Raw genomic sequence first — 20,068 nt, forward strand, 5'->3', positions numbered from 1 at the left:
CAACTTCCACTCTCGCAGGCATACGATCAGTCAGGTGTTGTAAGGTTTCTTGGGGAATGTTAGCTTATTCTTCAGTGTGGTGCACTGAGGAGAGGTATTGATGTCGATGGTGAAGCCTGGCACGACGTCGGCGGTCCAAAACATCCCAAACGTGTTCTATGGGATAAACAGTGGCAAGAACGTGCCGAGGATACCAGATATCAGGCATTACCTCTGATCCCGGACAACGCCGATGGCCTTCACTTAACGACCGAGAGCAGCGGTCTAGAGTTGTTGGTGCTAACAGACAAGCAACACTGTGTACGATGAACTTATCCGTTCGGACAGTGCGGCGTAATTTGGCGTTAATGAACTATGGCAGCAGGCGACCGAAGCGAATGCCTTTACAACTAGTATGACATCACCTGCAGCTCTTCTCCCAGGCTCGTGACCGTATTGGTTGGACCGTAGACGACTGGAAAACAGTGGTCTAGTCAGATGAGTCCAGGATTCAGTTGTTAAGGGCTGATGGTAGGGTTCGAGTGTGGCGCATGGACCTAAGTTTTCAACAAGACATTGTGCAGGCTGGTGGTGGATCCATAATGGTGTGGGTTGTGTTTACATGGAACGGACTGGTTCCTCTCGCCCAACTGAACCGATCATTGAATGGAAATGGTTGTTTATGACTACTTGGAGACGATTTGTAACCATTTATATTCATGTTTCCAAATAAGAATGGAAAATTTATGGATGACAATGTACCAAGTTACCAGGGCACAATTGTTCGCGATTGGGTTATAGAACAATCTGCAACATTCGTTCTCCACCAAGGTCGCCTGACATGAATCCCATCTAACATTTATGGGACATAATCGAGAGGTCGTTTCGCCCACAAAATCCTTCACTGGAAATACTTTCGCAATTATGGGTGGCTATAGAGGCATAATGGCTCAGTATTTTTGCAGCGAACTTCCAGTGACTTGTTGAATCCATGCAACGCTGAGTTGCTGCACTACACGGGGCAAAAGAGGTCCGACACGATAATCGGAGGTCACCTCAGCGCAGTTCGACGAAGGTCACACAGATGTGGGTCGGTCGGCACAGATTGGTACTTAGCAAGCCGTACAGGTGCATATCAATAACGGAATATACTGTCGCGTCCGAAGCGTGGGTTTTGCGAGGGATTGAGCGACACGGTTCGTAAACGGGAATTAGCCGGTTGACCTAATTGAGAGGGAGACTTTTGATCTGGCTAAGATGTTAAATTCCCTGGTGTGAAGGTACAAGGCTAGGATGTTGGTAGAAGTAAACTCGTATGGACGTTATAAGAGTTCTAATTTATTCATAAAGAATACAGATGACCCTAAATGCGTAGTGATTGTACCTACAGAATAGCCAAGCCCATTACAGAGACGGTGACTGACTTCCACCGTTCTGGCTGCCTGATAGAACTTTCCAGCACTTTGCTGCCCACACTAGCACCCTACGTCAGCGTCCCGCGGTCGCTGCCTAAACGCTCATCGGCGACTATCTCCAACTGTCTGCCTGCACCCCGCCCTCAGCCCAAGTCGGCTGCTACTCACGCTGACTACCGTCGCTGCCTAAACCCGAGAGAGAGAGAGATCCCCGGAGCGGCGTGCCTCCGAGTTTTGTTAGCTCTTCCCCTTCGACCCCGCCAGCGCTTGGCATGACGTAGCGTCGAGTGCAACTTTTCCTTATTAGGGATTGTTTTAGTATTAACTTCAGTACTTTTCTTCAGAAGCTGGGTGGAGGGGTAGAGGGGCCTCTCCCTATATGGTCACGCACTGCGTCCTGAGCCCTTCATTGGCTCCTCATGACGTAGTGCGGTCCCCACCTAGGGCCCTCTTTCTTTCTCTCTCCGCTCCCAGACTTCTCCCTCTAGCCAAGAGTGTTGATACTGCAAGTTATTGTTTATTAAGGGACCTGCCCAGAGCGCCCTGTTTATCTTAATAGCTGAGTCTGCTTCCTTGCTTATCACGCGCAGCTGCCTGGCCGCTTGGACCGCCGCCTCGGCTGTCTGGCTGCGTCGTTATCTTTTGTGACCCCTCTGACACGCCTGGCGTCCCCTGTTAACTCTATCTCCCCGTATGATTTCTGGTGTATCGTCTGAGAACAACTGCATTTAGACTTGGCTTTTCTGCGGTTACAACAATACTCGTTGGAAAAATTTGACCACAGACAAAAGACTGGTGATCTGGTCCAGCTAGGCAGCAGGAGGATGTGGTCTGGGGACTGCGGCCAGATGTCGGGCAGGTGGGCTGCCGCCGTGTTTATTTCCTGCTAGGTATAGCCGCCGCAGTCTGCGTACCAGCCTGGTACAATGGTCCGTTTCTGGGGCCGTGCGAGGAAGGTATAGATAATAGTTTGGAGTCTGCAATTCTTCACAACCATATGTACGCTAGGACATCGCCGAAATCACATCTGCGCCAAAGAAGAGGCATACTTTCCCGTGAACAGCCTTTGTGACAACTCTTCATCCCAGATTCGAGGAAAAACCAAGCGCCCCCTTTACATGCCTCTCACTCCTCCCCTCCTCCTCCTATTCCGATGCCAACGCATACAATGACGATTGCATAAGTCTGATAAATTTCCATGACAGAATGGAACATTTTTGTGACGTCTTCGTGGTTGGTAAGGCTCGCGTAAGGAATTTCAACAATGTACAGCGTACAGTTCATTGTTGACAACCATTTGAATTGACCAGTGTGTCGACTGCGACTGAAAATGGAGAAAACCGAGTTAGCTACATTTTCATTTGAAGGGATTGGACTGCTGCACAGGTCAAATCAGAATTGAACGAAATTCACGCGTGGAAGGCCAGTCACTTTTGGATTAATGAAACACGGAAAACGAAGCGCGCACCATCTGTCCAGCTGTCACCAGAAAGGAAACCAGTGACAAAATCCATGATATAATAATGCAAGACTACCGTACAAGACTTCGCGAGTTAACGGAGACTGTAGGATCTCAACTGGGCGAATGCATAATATCCTACACGGAGAATTGGCTGTGATGAAGCCGTGTGCTAGATGTGTGCAGCGATTGTTAACAGTCGACTAAAAACGCATCTGGCACGAGATTTCTTCACAGTGTCTGACGATGTTGAATAACAACTCACAATACTTTTTGTGACTATTTGTGACTATTGATGGAGCCTGGATCCATCAAGAGGCACCAGAGTCAAAATGGCAGTCAAAACAATGGGCAAAATGTTGGTGAAAGTACACTGAAGAAGGCAAAGACCATTTTATCAGCTGGTAAAGTGATGGCCACCTTTTTTTGGGATTCCTAAGGAATAATCCTCAGATATTTCTTGGATAAAGACAGAACAATAACTGGACACTATTATGCTTCATTGTTGGATCGTTTGAAACTTGTATTAGCTGAAAAAAAGACCAAGGCATTCAAAAAAGAGCTCTTTCATCTGGATAATGCATCATTCTGCACATCAGCGACAACAGCGGCGAAAGAGTATTGGACTTCGAACTTTTTCCTCATCCACCCTATTCATTAGACTTCTTCCAGTTCCATAAATTGAAACTTTGGCTTTCTGTGAAGAAGTTTTCACCGAATGAAGAACCAGTCAACTAATATTTTGCAGTTTCAGAGAACCTATTTTTCCAGTGGGACGAAAAAAACTGGAAGATCCCTCAGTGCAGACTGTGTCGGGATGTAAGGTGAATTGTTTACGAAACAACCTTTTTTCTTGTTTTTTCTACCAGATTTATCAAACCACCCTCGTACGACTCTTTTCTTATGTATCTTGTACTCGAATACTACCGATTGTTTCCTTTTATTCTGACGAAACATAAGTGCATATGTAAGCTAAAACAGTCTTTCTCTGGCGTGCCTAGACATCTTCACATTGCCCACGCCAGCCACGTTAAAACAATGCAATGCAATATGAGTTATGACTGACCGTGAAGTTTTTTTTTTCTATGCGAACATCTTAACAACTCTTGACGCACATTATTTCTCAGTTTTATCTATGAATAGCAATTACACCGACCAAAGTCATTAGCGCACCTGGCACCGTATCATTTGGCCTACCGCCCGCGTAACTTCTCACGGGAAGATCCGCTCTTATCTCAACGACAACCTCTTCTGCTGCAAGTTCCGACGGGCCTCGCCTTATCTGTCGATCACAAAACTGGATTTAGGCGAGAAATGAGTCAGTAAAGAAACGACCAGCAGAATAACCGCTTTACACCAACTGCAGCCAGTGCCCACAACAGTAAACAAACGTCTGAATATCACATTCCCAGTTTTGTAAACAAACAAAACGGCTATCACGATATGCGAGATGTGTTGAGTCGCGCTCATAACTGATCTAGAAGAATAATTAGTATTACTGTAACACAATAAGATGCCATTTTAGGTAGAGATATTTTAAGTTACTGACAAGGAAACTCCCCATTGCACGCCCCTCAGATTCAGTGGTAAGTTGGCCTATTGGGCAACCCGTCAAAAACTGAACACAGATCAAGCATGAAAACAGGAAGAAGGTGTACTGAACTGTGGAAAAAAGAAGAAAAATAGAAACAAAGAAACAATGAACGGTCCGGACTCAATACGTGCAACATCGAGCAGTATTTATCGCTGTCGTAGCGTGGTGATGTGGTCATGGTGTTGGACTGAGACGGCGGAGATCCGGGTTCAGATCTCAGTCGGCTTTTTTCTTCCACAAAATTACGAACTTCCCGTCCGGTCATTGACGTGTCTGTTCGCTGTATTCAAATCTGTGTATGTGTCGTAGCGTAATGTCAGTTGGTAACAACGACGTGTAACGAAGGGACCTCCAGATCTACGTACCTCCTATTTGTTCTACACAGATACCAATTGTTTATGCCTCTTGCGTTCCGTTTTGGAAGTTTTGACTTTTGAACTCCTTCGTTGTAAAATAGTTCGCACCCGTATACGAAGCCTGGTAAGCAAGAAAGGCAGTATTCGGTTACGATTGTGGACGAGGCCATAATCGTTTACTGTTGGTTCCGTTTTGCAATTACACACATTTGTTTTCAAACGGTTATTCCAAACTCAGAAATAAATAAAGATATCTCGCGTTATTAATGAAGGAATAAACAGCTGTGTAATTAATAGTGCTTTCAGTGCGTTACAATTTACCAAATGACATAAAATACAGACACGGCAAATAATGTTTTGAAAACAAGCCAATGTGATCCCAATTATAATTTTAAGGCAAGTAACTACAGTCACAGCCAAGAACGGCAATTACAAATTTGCATAGCATACTATAAAACAGCAATAGCAAGGTTAATTTAAAAAGACAGGCAACTGATCACCAAGCGGGTGAGAAATGTTCAAATGTGTGTGAAATCTTATGGGACGTAACTGCTAAGGTCATCAGTCCCTAAGCTTACACACTACTTAACCTAAATTATCCTAAGGAGAAACACACACATACCCATGCCCGATGTAGGACTCGAATCTCTGCCGGAACCAGCCGCACAGTCCATGACTGCAAGCGGGTGAGACAAAATGATGGTAAACTTGGTAGCACAACCATTTAAATCTGCTGTAACGCCAAGAATGGCAAATATAAAAATTTTAAAAATATACAGTAAAACAGCAAGCAACTGATCACCAAACAGGTGAGACAAAGTGATGGTAAAACTTGGTAACACAATCGTTTAAACCTGCTGTACCGTTAAGAATGGCAATTATATAAAAAACTTAGAACATACAATAAAACAGCAAATACAATAATAAAACTCAAGGACCAGTCACAGATGGTGCACCAGGAATCGACCTCTGAATAGGTCTGGCAAAAAACACTTTCGCGAGCGATGAGGTAGGCAGCCAAGAGTTGCATTCACTTCTAGTGACTAGTGGTAGTCTAACAAATGACTAATGATAATCTTGCTCAGGCCACATGACGTCCAGTAAACCAAATGCAAAGATGTAAAATACGCCAAAGCCGGAACCGGTGGCCTGGACTCTGCCCGCAGAATGCTGTGCTCTGAGCGCCCAGAACGAGAAAAATCACTACCACCAGAGCAGAAGAATCGCTAAACAACCTACGAACAAGAAAGTTGTCAACACTACACGCCCCACCGGACAGCAGCGGCAAGGCGAGGAAATGTACGCTGCCATTACATACACTAACCCCCAGGACGGGTAACTAGGGCGTTAGCGGCCACGAGGCAGGAAATATACCGCTGGTTGAAGTTAACAAATAGTAACAAACTAACGCAATAAATGGTAATTAGAAGTCCAGGAAAACTACTCAGAACCGCCTTCCCCAAGCACTCCACTAGCTGCTCTTCGTATAACATCCACGATATATATATACTTTTTTTACTGATAATGTGACGAGTGGAATATGAACGTGTGGAAAATTACGTAACTCAATCATATTCATTCAGTTATGTAATTATTTATGAAAAAGATGATAATTATGTAAACCAGAGACAATATTTGTCTCACATTCTTTGTTAATCTATGTCATTCTTTTCTTTTGTTTTGTACCCTTTTGCTGTCTTCTTCTGATGCACGTCGCCGACGTATCGATTTGAGGTCTGTTGAATGAAAAACATTTAACGTAAAATTATTGTAGTTTTATGTTCATTTGCTGGTAAAAAACAAATAGAGTCAAATGAGTCAAAACTATTTATGATTAATTATTGAAAAATCACTTCCTCTTTTTATTAAAATTTTGTATTAATTGTTTTATCGTAGCTGCAAGAACCGCAGCCATTGTTACTTGCGATTATATAGCAACTTTGTCTGTACTTCTGGCCGAAATATCAAGGGTTTGTGTTAATTTGCAAAACAGTATTAATAAATTTTTTTGGTGACATAAATTTAAATGATTAATTATTTATTGAGCAAAGGAAAATCTTAATTAAAAAAGAAATCGTCTATCTCTTGTTGGCCGCCATCTTAACTTTTATCTCAGTGGCAAATTTAAATTACTTGAAACTGCAAACAATATTCCGTTATGTAAGAAATAAATGTGCACCGGTGGTACTCAACTCCAATATATATATATATATATATATATATATATATATATATATATATATATATATATATATATATATATATATATATATATATTTCTCAAATCAGACTGTATCTTCTAACAGTGCTGATGGTATTCATTGTTGAACAAGATTTCATTGCTGATGTATGAGGCCAAAATTAAACTACGCACGAATCACGGAGAAATTTATTTCTGGTAGGATACATCAGTGTTGTGTACGGGTGGTATTCTGTGATTCCTTTTTATGAACAATTTTCTAAGAATAATTAAATCCATCGAAGACAAAAATTATAAAAGCTCTGCTGTACGATCTGTAATTTTAGTGATATGAACACAACTTACAGTCAACGTTATTACACTACGTTAGGTGGAAATCTTGTGCTATTTGAGCAAAATAATTATCCGGGAGAAGTTGTATGAATATTGCATTACACATGTGTATAATATTGCCAGTATCATTTACAAAATCAAATCAATGCAACTGCTAAATATCAGTGAATTTAAACAGCAGAATACCATAGAGTATCATATCATCCAAATTCATTGCATTTGCCCATGTTGATGATACGCAAAACCGCCACATTCGCATCGGCAACACAACAAGCAGCAACACGAACCCAAGTCACTGGAGAATCGCGAGATGTCACAATGGTGGAGGTTTCTCTACTTGGTTTGAAATGCACTCGTCTTAAAGCTTGCTGGATCCGGTTTACGACGAGGTCGTGCACCCTCGTGACGACAGCCCTTCCATCCGGCAGTCCATGCACGCCGCCAGCGGTCCCGGCGTGTTCTAGCACTGGCTCCTCCTGAGTCCCCAACCGAACTGCCACTGACACGACCCGGAACACCGACGACGTCAGCCCAAAGATAGGGCGACAGTTACTACATATCGATAACCGCCGCTGCTGCCACTAGCGGACAGGCAGCGTTTGCGAAACCAAGTGGCTCCAGTCAACACGAGAAGAAGAAAAACGACCGCAACCATGCCAACTAAACGATACCGTCTGGACTCCAACAGAGGACGGAAACCTACAAACAGCACCAACGTGAGCCGCATAACGGCTCAGTATATTTGTTGTTTTCATTTCTTGGAGAGGTCTATGCAGCATCTCGTCTGCTGTCACTATTAATCAGTATTAATCCAGGATTTAACCCTCCGCCACACACCGTCAGGTGGCTTGCGGAGTATGGATGTAGATGTAGATTTACACGTGAAGGTAATATTTTCTAACCACATGACTCATATTGTGTAATAAATAGTGGGAGCAGGCGAGCGCCGCGTATACCTCGCACAGAAATGAAAACAACAAATATACAGGTGTGAGCTATGTTACAATGAAGGAATTCAAAAGACAAAAAAAAGCTTCCAAAATGGAACGCAAGAGGCATAGCATATCTGTGTAGCACAAATAGGAGGTACGTAGGTCTGGAGGTCCCTACGTTACACGTCGCTGTTGAAAACTGACATTAGGCCACAACACATGCACAAATTTGAATACAGCGAACAGACACGTCAACGACAGGAAGGAAAGTTGGTAATTTGGTAAAGAAAAAAGAAAAGAGGGACCGACGGAGATTCGAACGCGGATCTACCCCGGCGCACTCCTACATTATGACCACACTACCACGATACGACAGCAAGAAGGACTCTTCGATGTTGCACATATTAAGTCCGGACCGTCCATTGTTTCTATTTTTCTTCTTTTTTCCACAGTTCAGTACACCTTATTCCTGTTTTCATGCTTGGTCTGTGTCCATTTCTTGATGCGCTATTCGACGGGCCAACTTACCACTAAATCTGAGAGGGGTGCGATGTGAGAGTTTCCCTTGTGAGGTCTAATTTCTGGTATATAATTAGAAACCCAATTAAGTAACTTCTGCAATCCTCAAGTGCCATGGATATACTTACCGTGTGGTCTTTGTCTCTCCACGATATCGTCCACAGCTTCATTTGACGTCTGAGATGGTATTAAAGAAACTTTATGTGACGTCTCACATCATACAATGTGTGAGATAAAAGTGTTGCAGCCATAAGATAAGATCATATTAGTACTTTCAACATCGCAGCCCAGTCAACAATCGTGATAGTCTAATATAACAGAAACTATAATCCTCGATTGCGGTAATGAAACCAACCTTCACCTAGGTTTCAGCCCAAGTAATTGAGCCTTCTTCAGAAGATAAACCTGATTCTATAATGTGTCGTGGTCTAGAAAACTAAAACAGCCTGAATAGGAATAGTCACATTTTAAAAATGTGGTACATGGCACGGCGACCATGGAGACGAGGCGGTCGCTGCAGCTTAAGTCAAGTCTTGGTGGTGACGTCGTACCTATGTACCGCATTTTTAAAATGTGACTACACCTGTTCAGGCCTATTTTAGTTTTATTTCTAGATCATGCCCTCGTAGACATATTATAGAATCAGGTTTATCTTCTAAAGACGGTTCAATTACTTGGTCTGAAACCTAGGTAAAGGTTGGTTTCACTACCGCAATCGAGGCTGATAGTTTCTCATATATATGGTCATATGTCAATGTGGCTTCGTATATACACAGACCTTCGGCGGGCATTTAAATATTTTTTGGAGTTACAGTTCTCGGCCACAGGAAGTACGGGCAGCAGAGTGCATCACGTTGTTCGAGGTTAGTTTTGTTGTAATGTCTGGTGGAGTGCATAATGTGCGTGAGCCTTAATAGCTTGGTTCACTCCATAAGCACGTCACAGATCACGGTAATGGAAGAAGATGCCAAGCCAAAGGTGGTCAGTTTTTCGGTGACATAGAGTAATTACTAGAAGAGCATTGGATGGTGGTTTTGACTGAAAACTACAAAAGGTTCTCGTTTCTGAGGAAGGGTGCTGGAGGCTGATTACACTGCCTGACAAAAGACGTGAAGCGCTCAGAGGGGGAGGAGAGAACAAAATAAATTGAGTGTTCGCTGTGAAGGACTGGAAATGCCATATGCTCATGTGAGACAGCGTTATCAGCACCCAGCGTTCGAAAAAGCTCTCATTGTGAGTCTCCATTTGACTGGATGGTCGAATCGTGCAGTATCCAGATTCGTGGGGCGCTCACATGACACAGAGGCGCGATGGTACAATGCAAGGTTCTGGTCTAGCAAGTGTCATCCCACATGGGAGGATCACCATACTGTGCACCAAGCACATTGTTAAACCTTCACATCTGTGTCTGGCGTCCAACAACATGTAATGGACTCCGTACCACATTCTGTTTCGTTCCGCACCATTGGTCGGAGATGATCAGCACGCAGAGTAGGGGATTGCAGACCCGCGTGGAGGCTGGCTTTGATACCGCAACACAGACGACTGCTTTTGGAGTGTTGCCCTGACCGGGAAGCATCGACTTTTGCTTAATGGCGTTGCATTGTGTTGAGCAACTAATCATGGTCCTGCTCTGCCCCAGATGACTATCGTCGGCGAGTGAGCTGTGGCTGGCTTCTGTTATGCCTTGCATTACCTTGGTTGCTATTCTGTGATTAGTCTCCCGTGGTTATCGCGATTATGCTGTTATCCTCTCTCTCCGCTAGTCGCAGCAGAAGTGTGCGTCAATATTCGCTCCCTTGCACTATCTTTTGCCTCGCACTTATACACTCCTGGAAATGGAAAAAAGAACACATTGACACCGGTGTGTCAGACCCACCATACTTGCTCTGGACACTGCGAGAGGGCTGTACAAGCAATGATCACACGCACGGCACAGCGGACACACCAGGAACCGCGGTGTTGGCCGTCGAATGGCGCTAGCTGCGCAGCATTTGTGCACCGCCGCCGTCAGTGTCAGCCAGTTTGCCGTGGCATACGGAGTTCCATCGCAGTCTTTAACACTGGCAGCATGCCGCGACAGCGTGGACGTGAACCGTATGTGCAGTTGACGGACTTTGAGCGAGGGCGTATAGTGGGCATGCGGGAGGCCGGGTGGACGTACCGCCGAATTGCTCAACACGTGGGGCGTGAGGTCTCCACAGTACATCGATGTTGTCGCCAGTGGTCGGCGGAAGGCGCACGTGCCCGTCGACCTGGGACCGGACCGCAGTGACGCACGGATGCACGCCAAGACCGTAGGATCCTACGCAGTGCCGTAGGGGACCGCACCGCCACTTCCCAGCAAATTAGGGACACTGTTGCTCCTGGGGTATCGGCGAGGACCATTCGCAACCGTCTCCATGAAGCTGGGCTACGGTCCCGCACACCGTTAGGCCGTCTTCCGCTCACGCCCCAACATCGTGCAGCCCGCCTCCAGTGGTGTCGCGACAGGCGTGAATGGAGGTACGAATGGAGACGTGTCGTCTTCAGCGATGAGAGTCGCTTCTGCCTTGGTGCCAATGATGGTCGTATGCGTGTTTGGCGCCGTGCAGGTGAGCTCCACAATCAGGACTGCATACGACCGAGGCACACAGGGCCAACACCCAGCATCATGGTGTGGGGAGCGATCTCCTACACTGGCCGTACACCTCTGGTGATCGTCGAGGGGACACTGAATAGTGCACGGTACATCCAAACCGGGATCGAACCCATCGTTCTACCATTCCTAGACCGGCAAGGGAACTTGCTGTTCCAACAGGACAATGCACGTTCACATGTATCCCGTGCCACCCAATGTGCTCTAGAAGGTGTAAGTCAACTACCCTGGCCAGCAAGATCTCCGAATCTGTCCTCCATTGAGCATGTTTGGGACTGGATGAAGCGCCGTCTCACGCGGTCTGCACGTCCAGCACGAACGCTGGTCCAACTGAGGCGCCAGGTGGAAATGGCATGGCAAGCCGTTCCACAGGACGACATCCAGCATCTCTACGATCGTCTCCATGGGAGAATAGCAGCCTGCATTGCTGCGAAAGGTGGAGATACACTGTACTAGTGCCGACATTGTGCATGCTCTGTTGCCTGTGTCTATGTGCCTGTGGTTCTGTCAGTGTAATCATGTGATGTATCTGACCCCAGGAATGTGTCAATAAAATTTCCCCTTCCTGGGACAATGAATTCACGGTGTTCTTATTTCAATTTCCAGGAGTGTAGTTTGCAGCTGTGCGGGCAGTTGGTCGGTTGGTGTGGAGCAGCGAGGATGTCTCCGTGGCGCGTTGTTTGGCCGGGGCCGCCGGCGGCGTCCACGCGCGGCAGTGTGAGGGGCAGTTCCCACTGCTACGAGGTCCGTCGCTCACCGATCCTGGACACCAAAGTTGAGGCTTTACTTAATCCACCAGCTAGCCCCAACCTTTCACATTGTGTCGTTTGAATTTCGTTGTGGGCTGTTGGGACATGCCCGGGAGCAACAATGTGTGTTTTGAAGTTGGCGAAATTCTAGCAGCCCTCCTGTGGAGTTTAACTTAACTTCATTGTTTTTTAATTAGAGTGCACCAGCGGAATCTTATGCATTGTGGCCATTAACGTTCTGGTTACCTGCCCTGGCCGTTGATTTACATTCAGGCAGTGTATTTTCCTTGTCATGTTGTGGCTGTCCAACATGGCGTGTAGTTTCACAGCTGAATGTGTAATTCGTTGTGGGCGCCGATACCTTCTGTGTTGTTCCATTGAACTCCCTGTTGTTTTCTGGTCAGGTGGAGCGAACGTTATCCTGTCGCTTGGTCCGTTGACAGTCTGTCGGTTGGGTTGCCATCGGATTGAGAATTGTTAGGCCGACTGCCCATCTCACCTAAGCGAGCATTAGTGTGAATTCTAGGCCGACCCTTGGAAACTTCTGAATGCCATTTGATGTACTGCCTTTTCTTATTTGTCCTTGTTGTTTGTTTATATATGGCTTCTAGCCGACTTTAAGTTAAAGTTGTTTTACCCTTAGGACGAGAGATTGTTTGAGCCTTCAGCCTGACTCTAATAAATTTTTAAGATAAGGCCTTCTGCCTTATAAATTCAAACTCTTGTTTTTGAGTCTTAAGTTATTGGCCTTCAGCAGATTTTAAATTAAAGTTGTTTTGCCCTTAAGGCGTGATATTGTTTGGGCTTTCAGCCTAGTTTAGGGAAATGTTTTAAGGTGATGCCTTCTGCCATTTAAAATTCAAATTTTTGTTTTGGAGTCTCAAGTAATTGGCCTTAAGCCGGTTTTTAGGTTAAAATTGTTGTGCCCTTGAGTCGTGAGATTGAATGGCGCATTTTGCCGGGAATTAAGTTCTAAAATTAATGTTTGACTTGCTCTGTTTTAATGTTTTCTTTGCTCTTGTACTGTTTGTCAAATGAATAAAGTAGTATGTTCGAGTGCAACCGACAGCCACTTATTTCGACCCATTAAACTACCGGTCCTGTCCTGCGGGTATAGTGGGGGATTTGAGCAAGTATGGTAGTGGGGAGCTGTGTCGTCCTTCCAGTTGGACCGGCACAGCGGTGTTACTCCTGGAATCATGGTGTGAGGAGAAATGGGGATATGACTTCAGGTCATGGTTATTGATGATGGAGGCAACTCTTACAGCACAACAGGACATCACATACATACATCTTGCTTCCTCATGTGCTATCTCTCATAGTGTCATTTTTCAACAGGGCAGTGCTCATCCACACATGGAACGTGTCTCTACGTTCTGTCCGTGTGACGTTGAGGTACTCCTGTGGCGAACAAGACCACCATATATCTTTCCCCAATAGGAAGTGTGGGGCAAATTTGGACGTGAATTCAATCCCAGTTCCAGTTTCCAGGATATCAAGGACCTGGTACAGCAGTTGTGGAACAGCTTGCTTCAGGGGTGGCTACAAGGTCTTTACGACACCGTTCCCAACCAAATGAGTGCGCAGATCCAGGAAAGAAGAGGTGCAACTGTCATCTAATTTATAAAAAAAAACCTGTTTAATAAAAAAATTATGAATATGTATAACTGTGATATGCAAAGGCTACATGGGAAGTGTGATGTATACGGTGCGACAATAAAGTAATGAGACTGATTTTCTTTGCAAGATGTGGCAACCCTGCAGGCGTGCGCACACACAACACCTTTGACCTTGGTCTGTTAGCTGCTTCTAGTCCAAGCAGCACATCGATGCAACTGCGCAGTCGTCCGTCGTGCTGTAATAAGTTAACACATGTTTGCGTGTCTCGTCATGGAAATGGAACCGCGTAATATAGCGCAACGTTATTCCATTTCTTTTTGCGTTAAATTGAGTGAAAACGTTACGAAAACTTATGATAAGCTTCAGAAGGCTTTTGAAGAGGAGGTTATGTCAAGAGCACAAATTTTTCGTTTGCATAAAATGTTTAGTGAAGGCAGAACGAATGTAGAAGATAAAGATCACAGTGGACTACCATCAACCTCACAGACGGATGTCAACTTGGTCAGGGTGCATGAACTCGTACGATCTGTCGAAGATTATCGCTGAAAATGGTTGCAAGACAACTGAACATCAATCGAGAAACGGTTCGTCTAATAATAACTGAAGATCTCGGTATGAGAAAGATTTTTGCCAAAATGGTCCCCAAAAATGTCACACCAACACAGAAAAATGTGGCAGCTGATCTGTTAGAGCAAACTGAAATAAATCCTTAATTGTTGAGTCGTGTCGTCACTGGTGATGGAAGTGGGTTTTTTCAGTGCGATCCGGAGACAAAACGCCAGAGTTCGCAGTAGTGCTCAAAGGGATCAACCAGACCAAAAAAAAAAAAACTCGCATGTCAAAGTCAAAAGTGAAATGCATGCTTATGTGCTTCTTTGATTTCCAGTGAATCATTCATAAACATTGGGTGCCTCCTGGACAATATTACTACAAAGAAATTTTAGAAAGACTTCGTAAAAGAGTTCTTCGTGTCTATGCCAACATTGCTGATAACTGGATTCTGCATCACGATAATGCGCCATCCCATATTGACTGAAGAGCGTGCCTAATATCGTGTAGGGCCCCCTGGAGCATGCAGATGGTTCAAATGGCTCTGAGCACTATGGGACTTAACATCTGTGGTCATCAGTCCCCTAGAACTTAGAACTTCTTAAACGTAACTAACCTAAGGACACCACATACATCAATGCCCGAGACAGGATTCGAACCTGCAACCAGAAGTGCTGTAACATGACGTGGCATGGACTCGACTGATGTCTGAAGTAGTACTTGGGGGAACTGACACACTGAATCCTGCAGTACTGTACACAAATCAGTAAGGGTACGAGGGGTGGAGATCATGTTGTAAGGCTTCGCAAATATGCTCAGTAGTGTTCATGTCTGGGGAGTCTGATGGCCAGTGGAAGTGTTCAAACTCAGAAGAGTGTTTCTGGAGCCACTCTGTAGCAATGTTGGTCGTGTGCGGTGTTGCATTGTCCTGCTAGAAATGCCCAAGTCCGTTGGTATGCACAATGGACATAAACGGATGGAAGTCATCGACAGAATGCTTACGTACGTGCCACCTGTCACAGTCGTATCTAGACGTATCATGGGTGCCATATTAATCCAACTGCACACGGCCTACACCATTACAGAGCGCCCGCCAACTTGAACGGTCCCCTGCTGATACGCAGGGTGGATGGATTCATGAGGTCGTCCGCATACCAGCGCACGTCCATCCGCTCGATGCAATTCGAAACAGGACTCGTTCGGTCAGGCAACATGTTTCCAGTCATCAACAGTCCAATGTCGGCGTTGACGGGCCTAGGCGAGGCGTAAACCGTTGTGTCGTGAAGTCATCAGGGGCGCACGAATGGCTCCGAAAGCCCATATCGATTATGTGTCCTTTAATGGTTCGCATGCTGACACTTGTTGGTGGCCCAGCATTGAAATCTGCAGCAATTTGTGGTAGGGTTGCACTTCGTCACATTGAACGATTCTCTTCAGTCGTCTTTGGTTCCGTTCTTGCAGGAACTCTTTCCTGCCGCAGGGATGTCGGAGATTTGATGTTTTACCGGATTCCTGATATTCACGGTACACTCGTGAAATGGACGTACAGCAAAATCTCCACTCCAACGCTACCGCGGAGATGCTGTGTCCTATCGCTCGTGCACCGACTATTATACCACTGTCAAACTCATTTAATTCTTGATAACCTGCCACTGTAGCAGCAGTAACAGATCTGACAACTGCGCCAGACACTTGTTGTCTTATATACGCGTTGCCACCCGCAGCGCCGCATTCCGCCTTTTTATATATCTCCGTCTTTCAATACACATGCGTATACCAGTTTCTTTGGTGCTTCAGTGTATATAGAAATGAATAAAAGATTCACTTCACTTTCACATAGTTCTTTGCCGCAGGATTGCTTAACAATTTACAACTGTTACTGACTATGAAAGCATCGCCTGACGCACTAATTAACCAACTGTTCTCTGGAAGTGCAATGTTCGATATTCACAACAGCACAAGTTCATCAGAAACTATAACTGTCACTGTCCTACACGATGACGTTGACTTCTGTAGCTGAGATCTCGAACTGGGGTAGAGCTCTTGCATGCTCACCTCAGTGTGAGGGCGTTGACATGTTGAGAGGGATGCGTGGTCAACTGGAGTGCCTGCCGTTGGTTAATGTGGATTTCAGCGAACCCTCGCTAATACCTGTGGTGTCGATTCGCGTTGTCGACTTTGGTGTGGCACCACGATCTCTGGACTATACAGCAACCAGTACATGTGGTTCATCCGTAGAGAATATGTCACAATGGAAACACATTTTTCATCAAGATTGTATGCCACACATTTTGCAAACTGAACCTGATTATATGCTTCGTCCTCGGTGAGATGATGTAAGATCAGCTTTTTGTAACACTCCCATTTACGTCTGGCCAAAGACCTCATTATTGATGTACGGCTGACCCCAGCTTCCTGCAAGATGACAGAGCAGCAGTTGATGTTGCTTCAGCAGTAGAAGTCTTCGGCAGTCCACCTCTCTGGTTCATTGAATTTCACGAGAAGTTTCGCCACCACACTGCGAGTAATCCTTTGTTTGTGTGGAAGGCATTGGCTGAAATCCTCCAATAACATGGGTGCTGCATCCTTCTGATACCAAGGCAGTCTCTATACATTCGGCTCTCACACTTCCCCGTAAGGAAGAATCATCAGCTGTAGCTCGAGAATGACTAATGCTAAGCGCGAATGCAATGCACCATTGTTTTTTGCGTGTAATTTACTGTTTGTTTGATGTGTGACTTGACCCCCTTTCGATCTGGATATTGCCAGTTGGCATCAGGATGCTGGCTTTCGAAATGGTCGCCATGTTACCTCTATCTCACAGATTTTCCCCCTTTTCAATCCCATACTACTTGACTTTATACACTGCCGGAAAAAAAGCAACAACCTCAAGGACAAGGTCATTGTCGTGACAGGTAACTTCATCATCAAGCCCGCGCTCCATAATCGACAGTCTGGTGTCACATTTTGTAAGGAGAAAACGATAACGTCTGCAATATTATTTCAGTGGTACAGGGTGGCGCACGAAAAATCGGCCCCGAGCACTAGGCCGCTCATTGTCACCCACCAATCGCCACCTATTGGTTCGAAGTTGTTGTTTGCATTAGCTTTTTTGTTATTTCTTTACTGCCTAATTATTACATGTTTGTCTATTCTGCTCATAGCGGTCAACAAATCGTGCGTAATTGGCAAGCAGTCTGTACTCGGAGCCGTTTTTCCGTGCGCCACTTTATATTATTTCACTGCTATCAGCCACATTACGCTACAGTTGGCAAAACGAGAGGTTTTGAAGAATCACGAAAATTACAAATGCGTGAGAATTCTGTTATCAACAAAACTACTGTACTTCAGGTGGGGGAGGCAAGTGCCCCCTCTTGGCGCCTTCCATCTTCAGTCACCTACGCTACTAATTTTTCATAAGAACCACATAACAAGCACAAATGAACGGTGAACGAGTAAAAATGAACGGTTCCCAAACAAGAGCGATCACCAGTGAAGTTGTTCCCAAGGATGAACGAGTTTGCCCATATCTAAGTGTTAGGCGGGATCAGTGTGGCGTCTCTTAGAGGCGACCAATTTTTTTACTGGCTTGCCTGGACAGATTGAGGAAGTCCTTTGCTGTACTCCAAGGCACAGGAGCAGACAGAGACGACGAACATTTGGTGCACGAATAAATGTCATTACGAACTATCTTACTGGAAAATGCTGATACAGTCTGCCATAAAGTTATAATCACAGCAGCCTATTATCTCTCAAATTCTGAAAGAAATCTTTCGACATTAGCTCGCTATCTTATTCGTTCAACCAGGTCAGTGCTTATCTTATACATCATATTGCAGTTTCTCAACATTGATTGTATCAGGAATTGTTCAGAATGGATAACTGATTACCAGTAATCTTCTAAGCGTCATAGACTGATTCCATTTCCTTTTTTTTCCCTTTACTGATAAAGATTTCTCTTTATCTGTTCTGTGGTTGGCCTGTTCGTCTACAGAATTTTCATCATATGGAGAAAAGTGGTGCAATAATTAACGCACTGGAGCATCGACTTGGAGAACAGACGTTTCAGTCTCCTTTCGGCTAGCTTGATCTAGGTCTGTCTAGCGTAATAGAGCGCTTATATCGGCTGCCCATGCACCTTATTTTATTTCATTCATCTAAGTAATAAGCCTAGAGCAGCGTGGAAAAGTGTTGCTGAGCGGTAGAACTAAGCTACAAGTGGGGGATAAGCCTTGTATTAATCTTTTTAAAACACTTTAGCAAATAATACTCTGCCACGCTGTAATTCGAGTCACCGCAAAAGAAATCCAGACTCTGGTATGGACGATGTAGTAATAAGCATAAGTGACCTAGGGAATCAGCTAAAAGGTTTGAAAGCAAATAAATTACCAGGTCCGGACGGAATCCCAGTCCGATTTTATAAAGAATCCTCTACTGCATTGTCCCCTCACCTAGCCTGCACATATCTCTCGCCCAGCACAAAGTCCCAAGCGACTGGAAAAAGAGGACCTGAGTCCAGTGTGTAAGAAAGGTAAGAGAACGAACCCGCAAAATTACAGACCAATATCCGGAAATTCTGTTTGCTGCAGAATCCTTGAACACATTCTCAGTTCGAATGCAATGAACTTTCTTAAGACCGAGAAGCTCATGTTCACGAATTAGCATGGTTTTAAATATCATCGCTCCTGCGAAACTCGGCTTTTTCATTTCTCACATCATACACTGCGAACAATGGCTGAAGGAAACAGCCAGATTCCATATTTCTGGATTTCCGGAAAGCATTTGACACGGTGCCCCATTGCGGGCTGTTAACGAAGGTACGAGCATATGGAATAAATTCGCAAAAATGTAAGTGGCACGAAGACTTCTTAGGAATGTCCCAGAGGACGTTTGATAGGGCCGCTGTTGTCCTCTATATACATAAACGATTTGGCGGACAGTGTGGTTGTTTGCTGATGATGCCGTGGTCTACGGTAAGATGTCGAAGTTGAGTGACTGTGGGAAGACGTAAGACGAGTTAGACAAAATTTCCAGTTGGTGTGATGAAAGGCACCTAACCCAAAATGTGGAAAAATGTATGTTAACGCGGATGATAGGAAGAAAAACCTGTGATGTTCGCATATAGTGGAAACTCCCCTTAGAAAAATTTATGCATTACTGTGCTGATAAACCTCTTACGTTATTTGATTTTCAAACAGCTGAGCAGAACTGAACGTACTCAGACATTTCTCTCTTTACTTATTCTGATCAACTCTAAACTGACACACAATATTTTTAGCACAACGCAATCTGACTTTCAATAATCCCTAGAAAAGAATGGCCCTGACTAACAATAACCTATACCTTTTCATGAATCACTTACCTCACAAAAATCTTCGTTACTCGAACTACTGCAGTACAGGGAGCGCCAATACTGCCAGCTAAATTAAGGACTCTAACTACTGAAGGCACTAACTACTGATAGGCATAGTTAGCAAATGAAAGATTTTGATAGAGAACAAACAATGTATTTACCTTAATAGTGTTCAAAAGTCATAATATATATATCAGTTCATGACATCCAGTTTTACAAATATCGTTTTTCTGACGGACACACGTCCAGATCGTCCGCTCTCAAAATTCTGCCATCGCTCTCCCCACATCCACAACTGCTGGCGGCTCACCTCCAACTGCGTCCGCCCGCGGTAGCCGAGTAGTCAGCGCGACAGAATGTCAATCCTAACGG

This window comes from Schistocerca gregaria, chromosome 9, assembly GCF_023897955.1.
Source record: "Schistocerca gregaria isolate iqSchGreg1 chromosome 9, iqSchGreg1.2, whole genome shotgun sequence".
Taxonomy (NCBI): Eukaryota; Metazoa; Arthropoda; class Insecta; order Orthoptera; family Acrididae; genus Schistocerca; species Schistocerca gregaria.